Source organism: Choloepus didactylus, chromosome 4, assembly GCF_015220235.1.
Source record: "Choloepus didactylus isolate mChoDid1 chromosome 4, mChoDid1.pri, whole genome shotgun sequence".
Taxonomy (NCBI): Eukaryota; Metazoa; Chordata; class Mammalia; order Pilosa; family Megalonychidae; genus Choloepus; species Choloepus didactylus.
Genome location: NC_051310.1, coordinates 156052978 through 156073228, shown reverse-complemented (window position 1 = coordinate 156073228; position 20251 = coordinate 156052978). Strand labels below are relative to the sequence as shown.

General features: G+C 37.2%; 1 pseudogene; it reads right to left on the bottom strand.

Moving 5' to 3' along the window:
- Positions 1-495: 495 nt before the first annotated feature.
- On the bottom strand, positions 496-914 carry LOC119532278 (annotated as a pseudogene).
- Between the last annotated feature and the right edge of the window lie 19337 nt (positions 915-20251).

Here is a 20251-nt window from a genome sequence, read left to right as displayed (position 1 = left end):
AGATGGAAGGATGTCTCATCCTGCTCCAGATCAGTGTGAACCCTGTGGTGCACTCTTCTGAGAAATATCTCAGGAGAAAATGGAGGCCTTGGATAGTTTACTAGTCACTTAGGAGAGAGTGGGAACTCTGTCATATGGGTAAGTGAGAAGTTGCACCTCACCTGCCCCGGATTCCTGTCAGAGGTGGGGGCCTCACATTCAGCCAACTGCCTGGGTTCTGCTTCTCCTGTGCTATCAGTGCTGGAACAGGGAGAGATCCTCATACTGATGAACAGGTGTCATTGAAGTAATTCTAAATCATATCATGGAACAATTAGAATGAAACAGAACTTTTTGTATAAAGAATGATAATCATTACCAGAATGATGCTGGCTCAGCCACATTCCTTACACTTGAAAGGCTTTTCAGCACTATGACTCACATGATGCGAAATGAGTTTGGAGTTATACCTGAAGTTTTCCCACATTCTTTACATTCATAGAACTTCATTCCACTTCAAAGTATCAGATTTGGATTTGGACTGAGATCTTGCCTTGCTGCCTTGCTTTTAAAATCAAAGTGCTTGGGAAACATTCTGAAGGAGTCCTCTTGGCATTCTGTGCAATTCTGTTTCTTCAGAGATTGTCCTGCTTTATAGTTGGCTCTTCATTCTTGATCCAGGACTCGCCACCCAGACAAATGCCTCTCAAGGCCTCTGCTTCCCAGGGACCCAGGCCCCAAGTTACTTCCCTTCTCTACAGCTAGGAGATCAGAACAGGTTTGGGGAATAGAAATGCCAGGGAAGTCACCTTGGCATAATTCTCCAGCATCACCTTTCTGTACAGGGCCCTCTGCTTAGCCTGCTGATTCTGGGTGAAGTACACAGCCACATCCTCAAAGGTCACTGGCTCCTGCGGCCAAGTTGTTTAGAGCATGGCTGATGTTCCCTGGCTTCATGCACTGTCTTCTGGGTTTGGAAAAGCAAGAAACTTAGAAGCTGGTATGGAGAACTTGCTGAAACCCACGCTCTTCTTCTTGGAACACCTAGAAGCTGGTAAGTGATGTTGGCATTTTTGTTCCTATGGAAATAACTATTGTTAAGAACCTGAACCTCAGGATTCTTCAGTTTTTGTGACAAGCCCCAAGCAGAATCACTGGAGGTGGGTGTCACATCTGTAACCATATGGGAAATTGGTTTGATAGGGGAAGGAGGTGTGACAAATTCATTGGCACATATCCACACTCATATTTGCATTTGAACTGAGCCACTAGAAATGTTTAAAGAAGTCTCTGTTCCCTAATGAAGACTGCTCAGTTATACTATCAGGAGCATTTGTGGGGTATGGGATATCTTTGATAAATCTACTGTTACAACTCAGAATTAGAATGGTATCTAAAAAATGTTCAGCAAATTATATTGCAAGTAATCCCTTTACCTTCCTGAAAAGACATTTTTCATTAACAAGATGTTGTTCCTAAATCCCTATATGTTGATAAGTATTTCTCCTTTCACACAACTTTTCATGGAAATGCAGGAGACCACAAACCACATCATTCTTTGCTCTTTGCAATGTATGTTGGTAAATGCTTTCTTTGAAGGCTCTCTGTTTTCCTGGGGGTGCTAAGGATAGGAACCTTATATAAATTCGACCTTTCATAGTTGTGAAAGGAGCTAGGAAATTGAAGATATAGGAGTGGTTGGAGGGTCAGACAAGGAATCCCTAACCAGTCAGGCTGAAAACCCAAGCATTTCTAGCTAGCTGCTGATTGTGATTTGAAGGGAAAGTACATGGAAAAGTCTAGGGAAGCTGTTGCCTCTCTGCAGCTACTATTTCCATGGGTTCATTGCTAGGAATATGGTGATGGTTGGTCAATAGGGCTAATACTCTGGAAGAAGTGCTAGACATGGGGTGTAGTAGAGCATGGACAGGCTGCTGGGTGTTTCTGAGTCTGTCACATCAGACATGACAACCTTTAGAGAGCAATGGTTGCTGTTTCATTTCTGCCTCCCATAGTTCACTGAAGTTCCTCTTTGGCCAATTCTAACTTAGTACTAAGCAGAGAAGGAAATTCTGAGAAACTTGGTTCCCTGCTTAATGCACTACTAGCCACCATCATCCACTTCTTGTCAACTTTGCAGTGAATCATATCTCATTTAATGGTATTTAACTTCTAACAAAATAGCAAAATCATACTTCTACCTAACATGATGCAATTTTCCTGCATAAATTGAAAGCATGTTACTGTTACTGTTTCCCCAAAGTCCCAAATGTCATTTCTTTTTCGCTTTTTATCAGTTTATTTGGCAAATGTAACAAAGCTAACAAAGTGACACTGAATAAGATAAGAACATGCACTATTTGTTAGAATGCAACATTCTAAAGGCTTTCTGTGAAATATATTACCAAAAATTGGAAAAACTTCATATTTCTGCCCCAGGTAAGCCCACTTCTAAAACTACATTCCAAATGTCATAATTCTTTTTCAAATTGAGTCACATTCTGTTTTGCTGTCCTTTAACTTTTACACTGAGATATAAGGAAAACCACTAAAAATATATCTTATTTTAGAGACTAGGAGAATGGGAATGGAAAGTAAAAGAAAGAAAAGGAATTGGTTACTACACACACATAAATACTTACACCAAAGTAGGGAAGAAACACTCATAAATACTTGAGTTCTTGTTCTTGTAACTGGTCATGAGACTACAGCTGATATTTATAACTTTTTTCTTCCACTGTCCATTCAATATTCTCTTTATGCTTACAAGCATGGTTCCTTCCTGGTGGGGTGACAACCCACAGGTCTGTGCCTTTAGCAGTTCTGCTTATGTTGGGTTGTTATTTATTTTCCATTAACTTTTATGATAGTTCATGGTAGTACTAAGAAATGCTCAAGATAAACTCTTCCCTACTTTCATTGGGTTGTAGCAATACACTTCTGCTTGATAGTAAGAATCAATCACCCCAGCTAGTAGAGTAACTGTCTTCTTTGCCTAGTGGTTCACTGTCATGAGAAGTCCATGTCATTCTCTTGCCTATATTGTAATGTGAAGTGAGTTTTGCATATCATGGCCCCCAGCCCAGCCACTCAGGCACCTATCTATGAGGTCCCAGTTTTCCACAAGATGCCCCAAATCCGTAGCTGGGTCACATATGCTCCCTGGCTCCTGTAGATGTCTGGGGTACTTCTAGGCTGACTCGACATCATTGAAAAAAACTTAATGGAAATGCAATTGACCCTTTTAAAACCAAAGGGAGGCTGTTTTTGAGGGTGTTTTTTTTTGTTTTTGTTTTTTTGTTTTTTGTTTTTGCTTTCCCCTTGGTTTTCAGCAGTTTTACTATGATGTGTATAAGATGCTCTTATTTTTGTTCTGTTTTGTGTTTTTGTTTTTCTTGTATGTTTTACATTTATCTTATTTAGAGTTTACTGATTTTCTTGAATTTGTGGAGTGATGTCTTTCACAAAATTGGGAAATTCTCAATTATTCTTCCTTCAAATATTCCTTCAATCCCATTTTTTCTCTCCTGTGCATATGTTAGATTTTTTTGAATTGTCTCATTTCATTTTTTTATGCTCTGATCTGTTTTTAATATTAATTTTTTCCTTTATTTCATTTAGGGCATATTATGTTGACTGGTCTTCAAATTCACTAACCCTGTGTTTCCATTCCAGTCTACTATAAACCTAATCAACGAGTTCTTAATTTCAGATACTGGATTTTATAATTCTAGAGTGCCCATGTAATTTTTAAAATGGATACTAATTTTCTGCTGAAATGCTGTTGAAATATGTTATTGAAATAATTTTCTGTTGACAATTTTGATTCATTTTGTTAATCTTTTCATAACTTTTCTTTAGCACATTAATCACAGTTATTCTGATATACTGTGAGCTAACTGCAAAACACTAATCTTCTGTTGATCTGCATCTATTCGTTATTTTCTCTCTTGATTTTTGGCCCTTCTTCCTGCTTTATCACATTTTTAGTAATTTAATTTGTTGTATAGTGGACAATGAAGGTAATAATATGTAGAAACTCTTGATTATTTTGTTTTCATCTAAAAAGAGTTAACTTTGTTAAATTTCCAACAGATCACTTTGGTTCTATTGAGCCTTAATTTAATCCTGTTAGGACAGGGTTTTTTCCTTTCTATCTATCTTTCTTTCTTCTTCTTCTTCTTCTTTTTTTCTTTTTTTTTTCCAATTTTCCCTTTGTCAAGGACATGAGCATTACTTCTAGCATGTGGTCCTTATTCCTAAGGCACTTAGTCATAGGACTTGGCCTTGCTGGTGACTCAGTTGAAGGTCCAGGGTGTTTACCAAGATTTCTTAACTCTGGCTTGGTCAGAGCTCCAATGTCTCCCCAGCACAGTACAACCTCTGAGATCTCCTTGAAGCTTTCAAATCCCCAGAAGCTGTTTTCTGTTAGGTTTCCTAATGTCTCTCCCTGTGCAGGTACAGTTTATGTGTAGGTGAGAAAACCCCTTACACAGATTTTAGGGCCCTCTTTTCCAAGGCTCACTTCTCTGCAATTTACCCTTTCTCTCAAATCTAAGCCACATTAGCAGGCCTAATTCCGATCTCTGTTTTCTCCACCCTGCAAGACTACCACTCTCTGCTTGGGCTCCAAGTCCTTACAATGAGGTTTAGAAAATATCCCCAGTAGAGAATTTCTGAGTGAATGTGGTATCATCCTGTATGCTTTCCTCCTTCTCTTAAGGATTGCATACTTTCATTGTCTACTGAAAATAATTGTTTCCTGTTTTTCCAGTTTTATAGTAGTTTACAGTAACTCCAATATCAGCTATGCTGCAAGAACCGGAAAATATTTTTTTCTCTTAAAGTAAAACTTTCTTATATATTTCCTCTCTTTTCAAGACAATAGCTAGCTTTGTTCAACAGTCAAATGTTTCATGTAATACTCTTGCAAGAATTTCCTTTCTTAAGAACTCATATATTCTTATCTTTAATTGGTTTCATGTTTCTTTTCATTGGTCCTCATTGCAGGTATCCCTATCTGTGCTCTGTGAGTATGTAGACTAGATCTGATTGGTGATTTTTGTTCCCCATGTCCTTCATGTTACCATATTATAATATATATGTAATTCATTTGAAGCATTTTCTTCAAGTTTTTCATAAAACAAGAGTTATCCCTGCCTGTTATTTTTGCAAATTATATTTTAGGTCTTAAATTTTGCCATTAGCTGTCTTGTTTCATATATATATATATATATTCCTACAGACTGTAGCACTTTCCCCCATCCTTTTTTATCCTTCTATATGATTAATTCCTATTAAATTTTTCAGTACCAGCTAAGGAAGGCATCATATACTCCAGGAAGCTTTCTTTGACTGATGTTTATTTGTTTTTATAATATCCTTTGCTTTCTGAATTTTGTCCTCCTTTTACTTTATAGAAACCGACTGATTAAAATAATATGTTTCCCACTAGATTATATGTTCAACATGGAAAACAACTCTTTATTAATGCTCCCTAACAATTACCTAACAGGTATTCAATAAATATTTGTAAAATGATTGAATATACAATGCTTGTGAGTAATGGCAGGTGAGCAGTATTGTCCTCACATTACAGATGAGGATTCTGAGATGAGGCACACAAAAAGTGACTCACTTGTTTAAGACTATATAGCATACTTGTAGCTGGAAATTAGCTTTTTTGCCCAATAGCTTTTCTAAAACATAACAAAGAGGGAAATGATATAAACAGATAAGATTGAATATGAGCTAAATGAACAATTTAAGGCACTGAAAGAAGTTGGAACAAAAAAATAAATGAGTACAGAGTGTAGCGTTTTTTTCTTTGACACATTCAAGTGGGACTTTCTTATGACTTCCCTTTATACATGAGCATAACATAGGATAAAAACAACCAGTACTCAGAGTGAAAATGTCCATTTTAACATAGAGTCTTATAGCTGGGTTTGAAAGATTCTCTAACTAAAACTACTAATTCATTGATTCCCTGATTTAGAAATTAGGATGTTAAAAATTTCCATTTAAAAAAATTAAAATCAGTTTTATTTATTAAGTATGCACTTCTCAAGCTAGAAGTGAGTGACAACAAATAAACACCTCTATCTTGTTGGGTTTGGGGACTACATCCGTATGTCTGGGTTCATGCTTCAGGTGCCTGGGAAGGACTGTGTCCCCGCAACACCCAGGAGTTGAGTCCCTGGTTCAGGGTTTGCAGGAAGCTCTGCCCATCCTTCACACCAATACCACCCCTTTATCGTTCCTCTTCCTTTTCTTCTTCATTTAAATGTATAATAAAAAATATCTTGGACTTTTCCTGGGATCCTGTTTGTACCAACGTAAATCATAAAAAGATGTAGAAAAGAAGGTGGAGGTGAGATTGGTGCTTTCTTGCTCTTAGATATGGAGGGATTCAGGACCCTGCTCCACACTGAGTTGGCTACTCACTCCTGTTCAGAAGATAGATATGAGAGAGGTGAGAGACCTATAGATTTTACCTAGTAACACCACCACCAGATGAATCCCCAGGCAAACCATGTGTGTGCCTGTTAGTGTCAAGCTGTAGCTCATTTAGAAATCCCTTCTGCATGAATCAGGAGATGCGAGGAAGTGGGAATGCAATTCTAATCACCCTGGACCTCCACTTCCTTTCTTGGCATTGGTTTAGGTCTCCCGCTGTTGTTCTGTGTATGGGTTGCAGGTGCAGGAGAGCACTGTGCCTCCATAGCACAGATGTAAGTGGCTGAGTCCCCAGGCTGGGAGTCTCTGATGTATAGGTGGCTGTAACTTCCCTTGGTGTTGACTGTGGCTTTTAGCCTTCCATTTTGTTGCATTCCTGAAGCTATGTAAAACAAGGTTATGAGGTGTCCTCCAGGATTTTGTTTGAACCACTGCACACTTGTTATGGCAATAGAAGAATTGCACATCAGAGAGGAATTTCTCCCCTCTTGAAAGATCAGGACCTGAGGACTCTGCTTCACCTCCAAGTGTACTCTTATCCCTGTTGAGAAAAAGAAAATTAGACACAGGTGAGGGTCACTGCAAAATGGCTTAGCTGTTTTCAAGTGTAGGAAATTTCTCTATGACTTCCTTCTTTGTGGTAGAGGACACCATCCAAGAGACTGGTGTCCCTCTCTTCCTCCAGCTTTTCCTTTCCTCCCTTGCACCTTTCCAAATCCAGTTGTGATATTCCTCCAGGTTCTCTGGGATGTTCTTAACTCACAGCAAATCTGTATCCACAGGAAGCCCAGAAAGACTCTCATTTGTGTCTTCATGTCTCCTTACTCTTTTGCTATTGGGACGGACCTTGCTGTCAAGCCCCTTTAAAGATTGGTATAGCTCATATCTAGAATTTAGAACTACTTTTGTTCATGTAGCTCATCAGTTCTATGAGGTAGATTCAGCAGCAGCCACTCCTAAGCTTTGTCACTCACCTTTGTCGTGGGAAGCTCCACCTACCCGAGGGCTAATCCTGTCTTCTGAAGGGAACTCATTCAGAACTGTGGAAGGTATCTGTGAATGCATGTGTTGTGCATCTGTGTTTGGAGGGTGTTTTTTTTTTTTAAGGTTTAGGAATCTTTTTTTTTCTGTAAACCCTGAGTGTATGCAGAATAATCTGTGTGAATAATAGGGAGATGGTAGCATAGAGGGGGAATAGAGAAACAGTTTATAGATCAATGAAGAGCCATAGATAAGAGATATTTACCATGCTTATACTTGGGACATGATCAGACTGAGAAACTTTTCTGAGTTGTGAAAAATTTGTATAAGATGTTTTATAAATATATAGATAGGTATAAAACCAATTCCCATTTTTATGCACAATGTATACTTCTTATTGAATTTATTAAAATCAAATGATATAATAGTTATCCAGGACATATAACCAGTATAGAAATAAGAAATGTATCACAACAGTAGAAAGAAAAATACTCATCCTTACCTCACTTATTCAGTCCTATCATTCAAATGATCCTCTACCATTTTCTTCTCCCCTTTATTTCTCTGCCCTCTCTTCTCAACTATACCTTTCCTTTTCCTTATTTGTCTTTTTCTTTCCTACTCTTTTTCTTTTCTTTGAGTTTCTGATCTTAGATCAGGTATAGGCCTGGTTTAGAGAAGGACAGTATTCAGATATTGGAAATCATTTCTGGACAAATAAGTAAAAGCTCATATTGGTCCCTGATACTAAGCAATATGGGTTCATGAAATTAAAAAAGTTTTAAAAATGTGAAACATATTGTCCTGTTTTAATCTTAAGGTTCATCTTGACCCTTGGGATAATCTCTTGGAGATAAGGTGGAATTGATGATTAAGAAAGTAGAATCAAAGAACTAAGTTGAAAATACATGGAATAAATTGCCTTTCATGGGTTGTTAAGAATTTGCTAGTCCACATATTCTCTTGATCTCCCTCCTCTGCCTCAAACTAAATTATTAGCCTTCTTTCAGAAATTATTCTTCATTGAAACCATTCATTTATCCTTCAGAAAGGATAAGAAACTTAATTCTTAACTTAGAGTGCCCTCTTGTGGGCAAAAAATCTAGAGCGTGCACCACTTTATGTGTAGCAATGAAACTGTCTAACCCATGGTTTTGTGTTTTTTTGTTTTTTAACTTTTTATTGTGGCAACATATACAATTCAAAATTTCCCATTTTAACCACTTTCAGTATACAATTCAGTGTTATTAATTACATTTGCAATGTTGTGTTACCATCACCACTATCCATTACTGAAACTTTCTCATCTCCCACAACGGGAACCCTGTACCCATTAAGCAGTAACTTCCCATTCCCTTTCCCTCCCAACCCACCCTGCCCCTGGTCACCTGTAATTTGCTTTCTGTCTCTATGAATTTGCATATTCTATGTGTTTCATATAAGAGGAATCATACAATATTTGTCTTTCTGTGCCTGGTTTATTTCAAACAACATGATATCTTCAATATTGAAGTATCAGAACTTCATTCCCTTTCATAGCTGCATAATATACCATTGTATGTACACCCCACATTTTGTTTAACCACCCTGCTGTTGATGGACACTTGGATTTCTTCCACCTTTTGGCAATTGTGAATAATGCCGCTGTGAACATCAGTGTACCAATATCTGTGTGAGTCCCTGTTTTGAGTTCTTTTGGATATATAATTAGAAATGAGATCGCTGGGTCACTCAACAACAAAAAGAAAACTAAAAAATGGGCAAAGGACTTGAACAGATATTTTTCCATAGAAGATAGAAAAATGGCCAACAGGCACGTGAAATGTGGCTAACATCATTAGTCATCAGCGACATGCAAATCAAAACCAAATGATTTTCACACTCACTATGATGGCTATTATTTAAAATATTATTTAAAATATATAAAATTATTATTATTATTATTATTATTAAAAATTATTATTAAAAATTATTATTATATTATATTATTATTAAAAAATTATTATTAAAAAAACAAAAAATAAACAGAAAGTAACATTGGTTCGCAAGGATGCAGAGAAATAGAAACCTTGTACCTTGTTGGTAAGAATGAAAAATGGTGCAGCTGCTATGAAAATTAATTGGGTGCTTCCTCAGAAAGTTGAATATAGAATTCCAATATGACCTAACCCATGTTTTAAGTCTGGTCTTGGACATCAGCCCGTAATTTTCAGGAAGGCACAAAGTGGTTCAGGAGGATGGAGAGTGGTGAAGTTGCTCTTAGAAATTATTGCTCTGAATGAAGATGCTCCACTTTGGTTCCTTAACCCATGGAGTGAGGTCTGTGTTGAAGGAAAGGCCTTGTGGAAGCATGTGTGTCTGCCCTGCACCTCTGGAGAATTCCAGAGATTAACCCTTCATCAAAGACTTGACAGATGTAGGAGGGATGATTCCTTCAACATCATTATTTAAGATGCTTGATTACTGATGCTAAAGTCAGACTGATGGAGGAGGAAAACATCTCTGGTTATCATTTAGGCCTCATGACTAGGGAAGCTGGGACTGTAGCTGCTAGTTTTTGGTTTATTATTATTATTATTAGAGAAGTTGTGGATTTGCAGAAAAATCATGCATACAATACAGGGCTCTCATATACTACCCTACTAGTAACCCCTTGCATTGGTGTGGTACATTTGTTACAATTCATGAGGAAAACATTTTTATAATTGTACTAATAGCTATAGCCCATGGTTTAACTTAGATTTCACTTTGTGTGCTGCAGTGCCTTGGAGTTTTTTTTGAAATTTTTATTCTAGTAACACATATACAACCTAACATTTCCCCTTTAACCACATTCAAATATATACTTTAGTGCTGTTACTTATGTTCACAATGTTGTGCTACCATCACCACTATCCATTACCAAAACTTTTCCATCATTCCAAATAGAAATTCTGTACCTTTTAAGCCTTAACTCCCTATTCCCTACCCTATCCTCATTCCATGATAATCTATATTCTAGATTCTGACTCTATAATTTGCTTATTCTAATTATTTCATTTCAGTGAGATCACACAATATTTGTCCCTTTATGTGTGGCTTATTTTACTCCAAATGATGTATTCAAGGTTCATCAGGTTGTCACATTATCAGAGCTTCATTCCTCTTTACACTGAACAGTATTCCATTGTGTATATATACCACATTTTATGTATCCATTCATTAGTTGATGGACACTTGATTGCTTCCAACTTTGGGCAATTATAAATAATGCAGCTATGAGCAACTGTTTGCAAATATCTGTTCAAGTCCCTACTTTCAGTTCTTTGGGGTATATGCCTAGAAGTGGATTCCTAGGTCATATGGTCATTCTACACTTAACTTTCTGAGGAACTGCCATTTTACATTGGCAGTACAATTTTACACTGCCACCAGCAATGAAGGAGCATTCCTGTTTTTCTACATCTTCGCCAACACTTGTTATTTTCCATTTTTTAAATAGCAGCCATTCAAGTGATTATGAAATGGGATCTTATCATGGTTTTGATTTGCATTTCCCTAATGGTTAATTATGTTCAGCATTTCTTTCATGTACTTTCTTGCCATTTGTATATCTTCTTTGGAGTAATGTCTATTCAAGTCTTTTGCCCATTTTTAAATTGGGTTGTTTGTCTTCTTGTTAAGTGAAGGATATTTTTATTCTGGATGTTAAACCCTTATTGGATATCTGGTATCCAAATATTTTCTCCCATTGTGGAGGTTGTTATTTAACTTTCATGATAGAATCTTTTGGGGGCACAAAAGCTTTTAATTCTGATGAGGTTCCATTTATCTATTCTTTTCCTTTGTTCTTTGTATTTGGGAGTAAAGTCTAAGAAACTATTGCCTAACACAAGGTCCTGAAGATGCTTCCCTACATTTTCTTCTAGGAGCTTTATAGTTCTGGCCCTTATATTTAGGTCTTTGATCCATTTTGAGTTGATTTTTGTATATGGTATGAGGTAGGGATCCACCTTCATTCTTTTGTAAATGGAGATCCAATTTTCCCAGCACAATTTGTTGAAAAGAATATTCTTTCCCCATTGAGTAGTCTTTGCGCCCTTGTCAAAAACAAGTTGGTCATAAATGTGAAGGTTGATATCTTGAACTTTCAATTTAATTCCATTGCTTTATATATCTGCCCTGTGCCAGTACTATGCTCTTTTGATTACTGTAACTTTATAATAAGTTTTAAGATCAAGAAGTGTGAGTCCTCCAAATTTGTTATTCTTTTACAAGATGGCTTTGGCTACTCCGTGCCCTTTACCCTACAATATAAATTTGATGATTGGCTTTTCCATTTCTGCAAAGAAGGTTGTTGGGACTTTGATTGGGCTTGCATTGGCTCTCTAAATTGCTTTGGGTAGAATTGACATCTTAACACTATTTAGCCTTCTAATCCATGAACACAGAATATTGTTCCATTTATTTAAATCTTCTTTGATTTCTTTTAGCAATGTTTTGTGTTTTTTTTGTGTCTTTCACAAGTTTGAAGTCTCAGAAAGATATCGAAGATGACTTCTGGGGCTGTGGGCTCCCAAAACTGATCAGGTGAGGTGTCAACAAAAGATGCTTTTGTGTCTGCTGTCTCATCATCAAGGCCTCACAGACCCCAGGTAACCCTTTCTTATATCTGAACTCTGCAATTTGCACTGAGTTCAATTGCCTTTTATTTGGGACTTTGATTTAGATACCTTTGGTTTGGGTTTGGTTTCAGTTCTATCATCAGATCTTTCTTTGGTTTCATTTCATTTCTCCCTCTAGCTCTGTAATTTTATTTCTTTCTTGGAGACATAGTGTTTGGGAATCCATGTGACCTCTTGCTCTTTGTAATGAGCATCCTTTTCTACTCATTATGCTATCTGTTTTCAGTTCCAGACCCTTGTCTGGTGGAACTTCCACTCAAAATGCCCAGGGCCAGAGAGACATTTCATGTGACCACAGCATAATAGGGTTTTCTGCTCTAAATCTCCCTCATTTCATCTTGCTAAAATGTCTGCTTCTTATATTTATTCACACTGTGAACCTGTGACTTTCTGTTGATGGGTTGATCTGACAAAGATTGATTTGTTTTTGTTGTGGCCATTTTAAGAGACCTTATATAAACAAAATCCTGCACTTGAGAGGTGCCTTAAAAAAAAAAAAAAGGAAAAAGGGGTCCAAGGTTGGGACTAGGAGATTGCTATAGGACACTCTGCCTCCACAATAGCTTCACTTAAAATAGAAAAGGCCAAAAACAGAACAAAGGGGAAAGAACTCCAAACCAAACCAGTACTTCCCCATCTTCCTATATCTATCCTGTGTGGTTTGGATGTGGTTTGGATGTATTATGTCCCCCAGAATGCCATGTTCTTTAATGCAATCTTGTGGGGACAGATGTATTAGTGTTGATTAGATTGAAATCTTTTGATTGTTTCCATGGAGATGTGGCCCACCCAACTGTAGGTGATAACTCTGATTGAATTATTTTCATGGAGGTGTGGCCTTGCCCATTCAGGGTGTGTCTTGATTGATTTACTGGAGTACTTTAAAAAGAGCCATGCAGGCCCAGACTTTTGCTGCAGCTTATAGAGACATTTTGAAGATGGCTGTTGAAAGCTGATGCTGACATTTTGAAGAATGCCATTTTGAAATGCAACCTGGGAGCTAGCAGACGCCAGCCATGTGCCTTCCCAGCTAACAGAGGTTTTCTGGATGCCAATGGCCTTTCTCCAGTGAAGGTACCCAATTGTTGATGCCTAACCTTGGACACTTAATGGCCTTAAGACTGTAACTCTGTAACCAAATAAACCTCCTTTATAAAAGTCAATCCATTTTTGGTGTTTTGTAAAATGGCAACATTGGCAAACCTGAACACAGTCCATCTCCCAAAGCTGCCCTAAGGGTTCCTCTTGAACCCCTGAGGGAATCCTTTAAAGATTTAAGTCTTCCAGAGAAGACTTTAAATTCTAGAGCAGAATTTAAACCTTGGACCTGAACTGAATTAAGAGCTATAATTAAAGATTCCTCTAAATAAGACCAAAAAATATTCACAGAAGAATTTAGAGTTCTTTTTGGTGCATGTCTGTTAGGACTTCCTGATTTATATCAGCCTGTACCCATGTTGGTTAAAACCTCAGACACCAAATTCCGGATGGCAAAAGCTGGTTGGGCTGACCTGGAAAGAGACCTACAAGATTCATCTTTCCATAATAAATCTAAGAGTCAAACAGGCTTGAGAAATAGGGCAAAATTTCCATAATACTACACATCAGGACAAAGAAAATCTTAAAAGTCTCCTCCACAAATTACAATTGGAAAGCTTTATCCCTCATAATAAATAAATAACCTCAACTTGTCCCATCTGTCAAGGACAAAAATTCTGGAAAAAAACTATGAGTGAAGCAAGGAGAGAAAAACCAGCTCTTTGTGTAAACTAGTGAGTTTTGTATTTTCATACTTCTGTTCTTAAATGTCTGACTCATGACTGAAAAATTTTAAATTGAAGCTATACTCTTCAGACATGTATTTTCCTACCTCCAGGAGGTAATACAAATTAAATAAAAATTTCTTAAAAGACTGCTTTTCAAACTGCTTAGAGATAATAAGTGCTTTATATAAATTAATACTCTTAAAATCCCAGAAATTAAGTAAACCAAACTTCTAATACTTCCAATGTAAAAAGAATATTCTTAGAATTAAATCTAAATGTTTTAAAAATTCAAATGCACCTAATCTAGGTAACCCTAGGGCAAACAGGACAGTTTAATAGTATTAGTTAAACAGAACAGCTATGTCTTCTGAGTTATCGATGTTAAGTACAATATAAGCATAAAATTTGTTCTATCTAGGTGTTTTCTCCTTAAATTTACACAGCTTTACTAATAAAATAAGCTAGCATTATCTTAACTAAAATCAGCAAACCCACAATCATGTATTATCTTTTATTAGCAACAGAATTTTTTATAAAAGTAGCTTTTATTCATATTGCATCCTTCATATATATATATATATATATATATATATATATAGTGTGTGTGTGTGTGTGTGTGTCTGTGTGTGTGTGTGTATATATATATGTGTGTGTGTGTGTATATATATATATATTACACTGGTCAAACCCTGAATGAACTGTAATCCAAAAGTATGCTAACCTTGGATGTAGCCTGAAGACAAACACCAAAATATTAAAAAAAGAAAACAGAAAACAAAAAAACTCTCACTGAACTATAGTCTGTAAATTTTGAAGTAGTGGAGATAAAAGCCTATAACTACTCCAAGGCACAGGACTGCAACCCAGATGCCTGGATGTTTCAATAATAATGCCTTCTAAAGTAGATATATAGACCTTATCTGTAAATTCAAGTTTCTTCAAAAATGTAACACTTCTTAAAAAAATTGGAACTGGCTCTGCCAGCAAACTCAGCAAACTCTTACCTTGTCTTAGGGTCTGTAACCTTTGAAGCAGTGAATACTTGTAGCCCAGACACCTGAATGTTTGGATAATGACATCTTAAATTGTAACTCATGACTAGCTTTTATCTTATTTTACAACCCTGAAGCCTGATACCCCTGTGCGTAACCCCCTAATAATTATTAAAGTTGTAACTGAGAAATTAGAATTTAGGGGATGATTACGATTACTGAATCATTATATAGATACTCCTTTTTACTTTCTGTGTAGACAGAGGGAAATACCTGAAATCTCTAAACTGTAATTGAGTTACCTTGATCTCTGATAATGACTGTATGACTAGGTAGCCTTTATCTTGTGCCTTTGTGATTGTAAAAACCTTGTCACTGACCTTCACTTGTACCCCTTTATCCAGTTTTTCAACTTTAGAGTCTTATGATCACTAAAGACAGCTCCTAACATTTACTGATGAAAAGCTTTGAGTTAGCCCAGAACTAATCCACCCCAATTCCGAATCATCTCTAACCTTGTCATCTTGAGCCATTGTGCTCATTATCCTAAAACCTGCCCATCTTTTGATACTATAAAACTATTAGAATTACTGCAGGTCAGAGAGACAGTTTTAGGCTGATAGGTCATCTGACCTCCTGCTTTGTGCTTGGCAATTAACTCTTTCTCTCTTTGAAACTCCGGGGTCTCAGGAATTGGTCATTGAACTCATTGGGCAGAGAACCCACAGCTTTTGTCCAATATCAAAATGACATGTGTCAGCCCAGAATTAACCACCTTCTCATTTTTCTAAACCTTCCTGCCTTCCTTTGAATACTATAAAACTATCCAAGTTTCTGCAGTTGGGGGACAGATCTGAGGTTTTAACCTGTTCTCTTTGTGGTACACACCACAATTAAAGGAAGCTCTTTCTCTCTTTGAAATCTCGGTGTCTCAGGATTGCTCATGCAGTGCATGGGGCAGGGACTCTGAGTTTGTCTGGTATCACTACTAGATCTTTAAGATCATGAAAAATGTAAATGTTTATTTAACCAAGTTGATTTATTATTTTGACAATCTTTATTTTAAGAACACTTGTGTTTTGTAGGATGTTTGAAGATGGTTTCAGAGATCTTTTTGGTAATTTAAGGTATGCAGGTATGTAAAGTATGCAGAATGCACTTCGTTAAGGAAAAGGAGTATAGTTTTGTCCTAAAGTAAAATGACTGGTTGCCTCAGAGGGAGAAGCAGGAATGTGTAGGACAAAACCTAAATGGATAGAGAAAGTTATAGAAGGTTTGTGGAAGTGAACTTTATCTCTCATGGTCAAAGCTGACTAAGATTTGATGGGCTTGTTTATAGATTTTTTTAAAGAGCTTTCATATCAAGCAATATATTCATGCAAAACTAGAATTTGGTTTTCTCTCTGTTAAAATGATGAAATTTTCTTGGATTTATTGGTGTGTTCTCAGTGAGAGGTTCTAAAAGAATTTTCTTAACCGTCTGAATAATGTCCCTAGAAGACAAAGATTCTATCCTTTATCACAGTAACATCCGCATTGATATTTATATTGACCTTATCATCCTTTATTGTTTTGGAAATCAAGTGTCTGGAAATGAACCAGAATAGAATCCACCAAGGTTCAATGGACATGACTAAAAAGCCAAGCAGGCCACTCCATAAAGCAAAATAGTTAACAGTTTATTAGGGAACTACAGATCGGGAAGCTGGTCCTGATGGCCACAGGACATTGAGTAGTGCCCCAAAACAGCTGGTGTGTTACAGGGGCTGAAATTAGGTAAGAACAAGGAAGGCTCAGAGCCAGGTTGGGATTTGCAAGGTGGCAAACATATTCCTTTGAAGTTACTGATACATGGCAGAGGTGGTTCTAGTATAGAGTGCTACAGGGCTTAGGGATGTGCACGTGTGCTGTAAGATGCACTTACGGGAGGGTGAGTGCTGGGGGTGGGGTGCTGTCTTACCTGGGAATTTATGGCTTCTCTGACTTACGGCCTCACAATAAGTCTTTTCATTTTTAAGACAACTAAGGCTTTTTTTGTTAGTTTTTTTTGTTTGTTTTTTGTTTTACAATCATTACCTCCTATATTTACCTTAAAAATCTTTGTTATTGTTTCATGATGACCCATTTTTCTATTTAACAAAATGTTCAAATCTGGCAATTTTTGACATTTTGCTTTCTCAAAATCAAACCCTGAAGGATATCTTTTTTATTTCAAGCTGTCTTTGGGATTTTCCAGAGGGCTCCTGGAAAGTCACAACAGATTTGTTCTTTCACATTATAAAAAGAGAGGTGCTGGAATTCGTTAGGTTCATTTGATATGTTGTGAGTTACATGAGAATGTTGTCAAGTTGAAGGGGATTTTCTAACCTTCTGTTGGCTAAATTTGTATGGGTAAAATGTTACTCATATAAATATTTAGAGATTATATAAAATTCCTAGAGATTTGAGAATATTTTCACTATCCATGATATGTCCTGATGCTGATCTGCGTGGTATTAGACAACAGTTTACTGTTGTTGGTGATAATTTTAGTTATTTAAAAAAATGCTACACATCACAAAAATAACCAAGTTTCCTTGTCAGTTACATTGTTTTACTCTGATGCTTCTCTGAAAGCACATGCAGTCAGCTATAGGCCAGTGCTTCATCTTCAGAAAAGAAAGGGGGGGGTGGTTTAAATGAGAAGTAAGGTAAGCATATAAATTATGATCTACCTGTCAATTAACATAACCCTGGTAAAACTGTAAAGGTGGGACAGGGTCAAATACCTTGACCGACAGGGCCCTTTAGGTCATCTTCAAATGGCCTTCATAAAACTACATCCTTCTGTGGGATATGACTATGTACTTGTTATCTATGTCTATTTTCTGGATGGATCATAGTAGCTAAAAATGATTAGACTAGTTTTCCTCACTGGGGAATTCCTGCCATTTTCTCAAGTGATAGAGACTCCCAATTTACTGGAACTGTAACCAAGGAACTTTGAAAGGACTCACCCATCAACCAAAAGCTTCACTGTCCCTACCATCCTCAATTGTCAGGAAAGGTAGAATGAAAAAATGGTAACTTAAAACTTAAATTAGCTAAATTACTTAAATCCTTCTCTCTTGATCTTGGCCTAGAGTTCTTCCCTTAACCTTGATGACCATACCATCTAGCCCATCGAAGAAACACCAACTAACCCTCTATGAAATCATAATAGGAAGACCCATGAGACTTATTATTTCCCCTACTTTATCAGACCCCCAACTATTACAATGTGAAATTGCTAATTATTGTAAGGGATTGTGCCAGTTTGGATGTATTATGTCTCCCCAAACACCATGTTCTTTAATGCAATCTTGTGGGAGTAGATGTATTAGTGTTGATTGGGTTGGAACCTATTGTTTGAGTGTTTCCATGGAGATGTGACTCAATCAACTGTGGGAAAGACCTTTGATTGGATAATTTCCATGGAGGTGTTACGCCACCCATTCAGGGTGGGTCTTAATTAAATCACTGGAGCAATATAAAAAAGCTGACAAGCAGAAGAAGCAGCTGTATAGCCAAGAGAGACATCTTGAAGATGGCCATTGAAAGTAGAGTTTTGCTACTCCAGAGTATGCCTGAGAGAAACTAAGAATACCCCCAGATGCCTAGAGAGAAACATCCTGGGAGAAAGCCATTTTGAAACACAACCTGGGAGCAAAGGAAGAAGACACAAGCCATGCGCCTTCTTAGACGACAGAGGTGATCCAGCCACTGTTGGACTTTCTTCTGTGAAGGCACCCTATCTTTGATGCCTAAGCTTGGACACTTTTATGGCCTTAAGACTGTAACTTTGTAACCAAATAAACCTCCATTATAAAAGCCAATCCACTTATGGTATTTTGTATAATGGCAGCATTAGCAAACTGAAACAGGGACTAATCATGTATATCAGATCCACCATTCACAGAGCAAGGCCACATTTCCTGAAACTCCACTACAATGAACTCTACTTGATCTTCAACCTAGACACTTGGCATAGTAAAAGAGACATCAAGGAAGGACTGCTTTAGAACCTAGATGGAAAGGATTTTCCAAGTATTATTGACCACCACTATAGCAGTAAAACTACAGGGAATTGACCCCTGGGTCCTCTTGTCATAAATAAAATGTCCTCTAAGCCCTTGAAAAGTTATTCCCATTTTGGATCTCAAGCTAAAATTGACATGCAGATTCCACAAGCAGACAGCATGTGATGTGGACAGCTTCTGCCCAAGACATCAGAACAAGTAGATGATGCCCAAGACAATGGATCAAGACACACCCAAATTTCTTCATCTTATTGTGTCTGTTGCTTTTCACCATCTGTCTAAATGTTATCTTATTCATACTATATCCCTTACAATGCCTAATCTCTGTCCCCAGTAATACCCAAACTTCACCATGAGTTTCTTTTATCTCCTCTTTACAGTATTTCTGCCCTGTGCACTCCTACCTTGAACACAATTTCTTTGTCCCTCTAGCACCCCCAGGTTTTAATAACATGAGAACTTCTTCCGTTGAAGGCACAAATTTCTGGTTGACTTCTAGTGTCATGGAGACCTTGCTCAGCGATGTCCTAATAGGGGCACTTGTTATCTTCTGAGTCATATTCATAATATCCCTCATCATGGGTGGGTCTCCCTATTCTTAAATGCTACTCTGCAGTAACTAACTCGACAAATCATCAACTGAGGATACAAAACCAGCTTAAATTGTTGAGGAAAATCTCAAACTTCAGCTAACCCATGAAATCAGCAATGAAACATGAGAGACTTTTAGTGGTGAGAGACTAACAATATCTTTGGTAAAGCCCCAGCCCTTGTAACCAAGGGAATGACCAAAAAGGGGGAAATTGATAGCATTGTAAAGAGAAAGCCCTGGGGGCCCCTCAGAGCAAAAATTCCTCTTTATCTTTTAAAATTTGAAATCCCCTCTTAGGCAGTTGACCCAGATAGCCAATCAAGTCCCTAGTTCATTAGCTTTGACCCAAAGCAAAATAAAGCCCACCTGCCCTAAACCCACCCATATAAAATGGAAAAACTCTGGTCCTATCAGTAAGAGTCAAGCTAATTTCCTTTCTATATCTATAAAAATCCTTTGCAATCCCTAGAACCCTGAAGCTACTTCTGTTCTAACTTCCTTTGCTGTAGCAGAACTTTGGTGTCCCAAATAAAATGCCATAATCTGTATACTTGACTCAATTTGTCTGTCACACAGATATTTCATTTTTTTTAAATTGAAAGCTGGTGGCAGCCCTATGTCAAAGAAATCCATTGGTGTCATTTTTCCAATAGCACTTGCTCACTTAGTGTCTTTATGTCACATTTTAATTAAAGTGTTGTTTTGATTTGCTAAAGCTTCCAGAATGCAATATACCAGAAATGGGACTGGCTTTGAACAA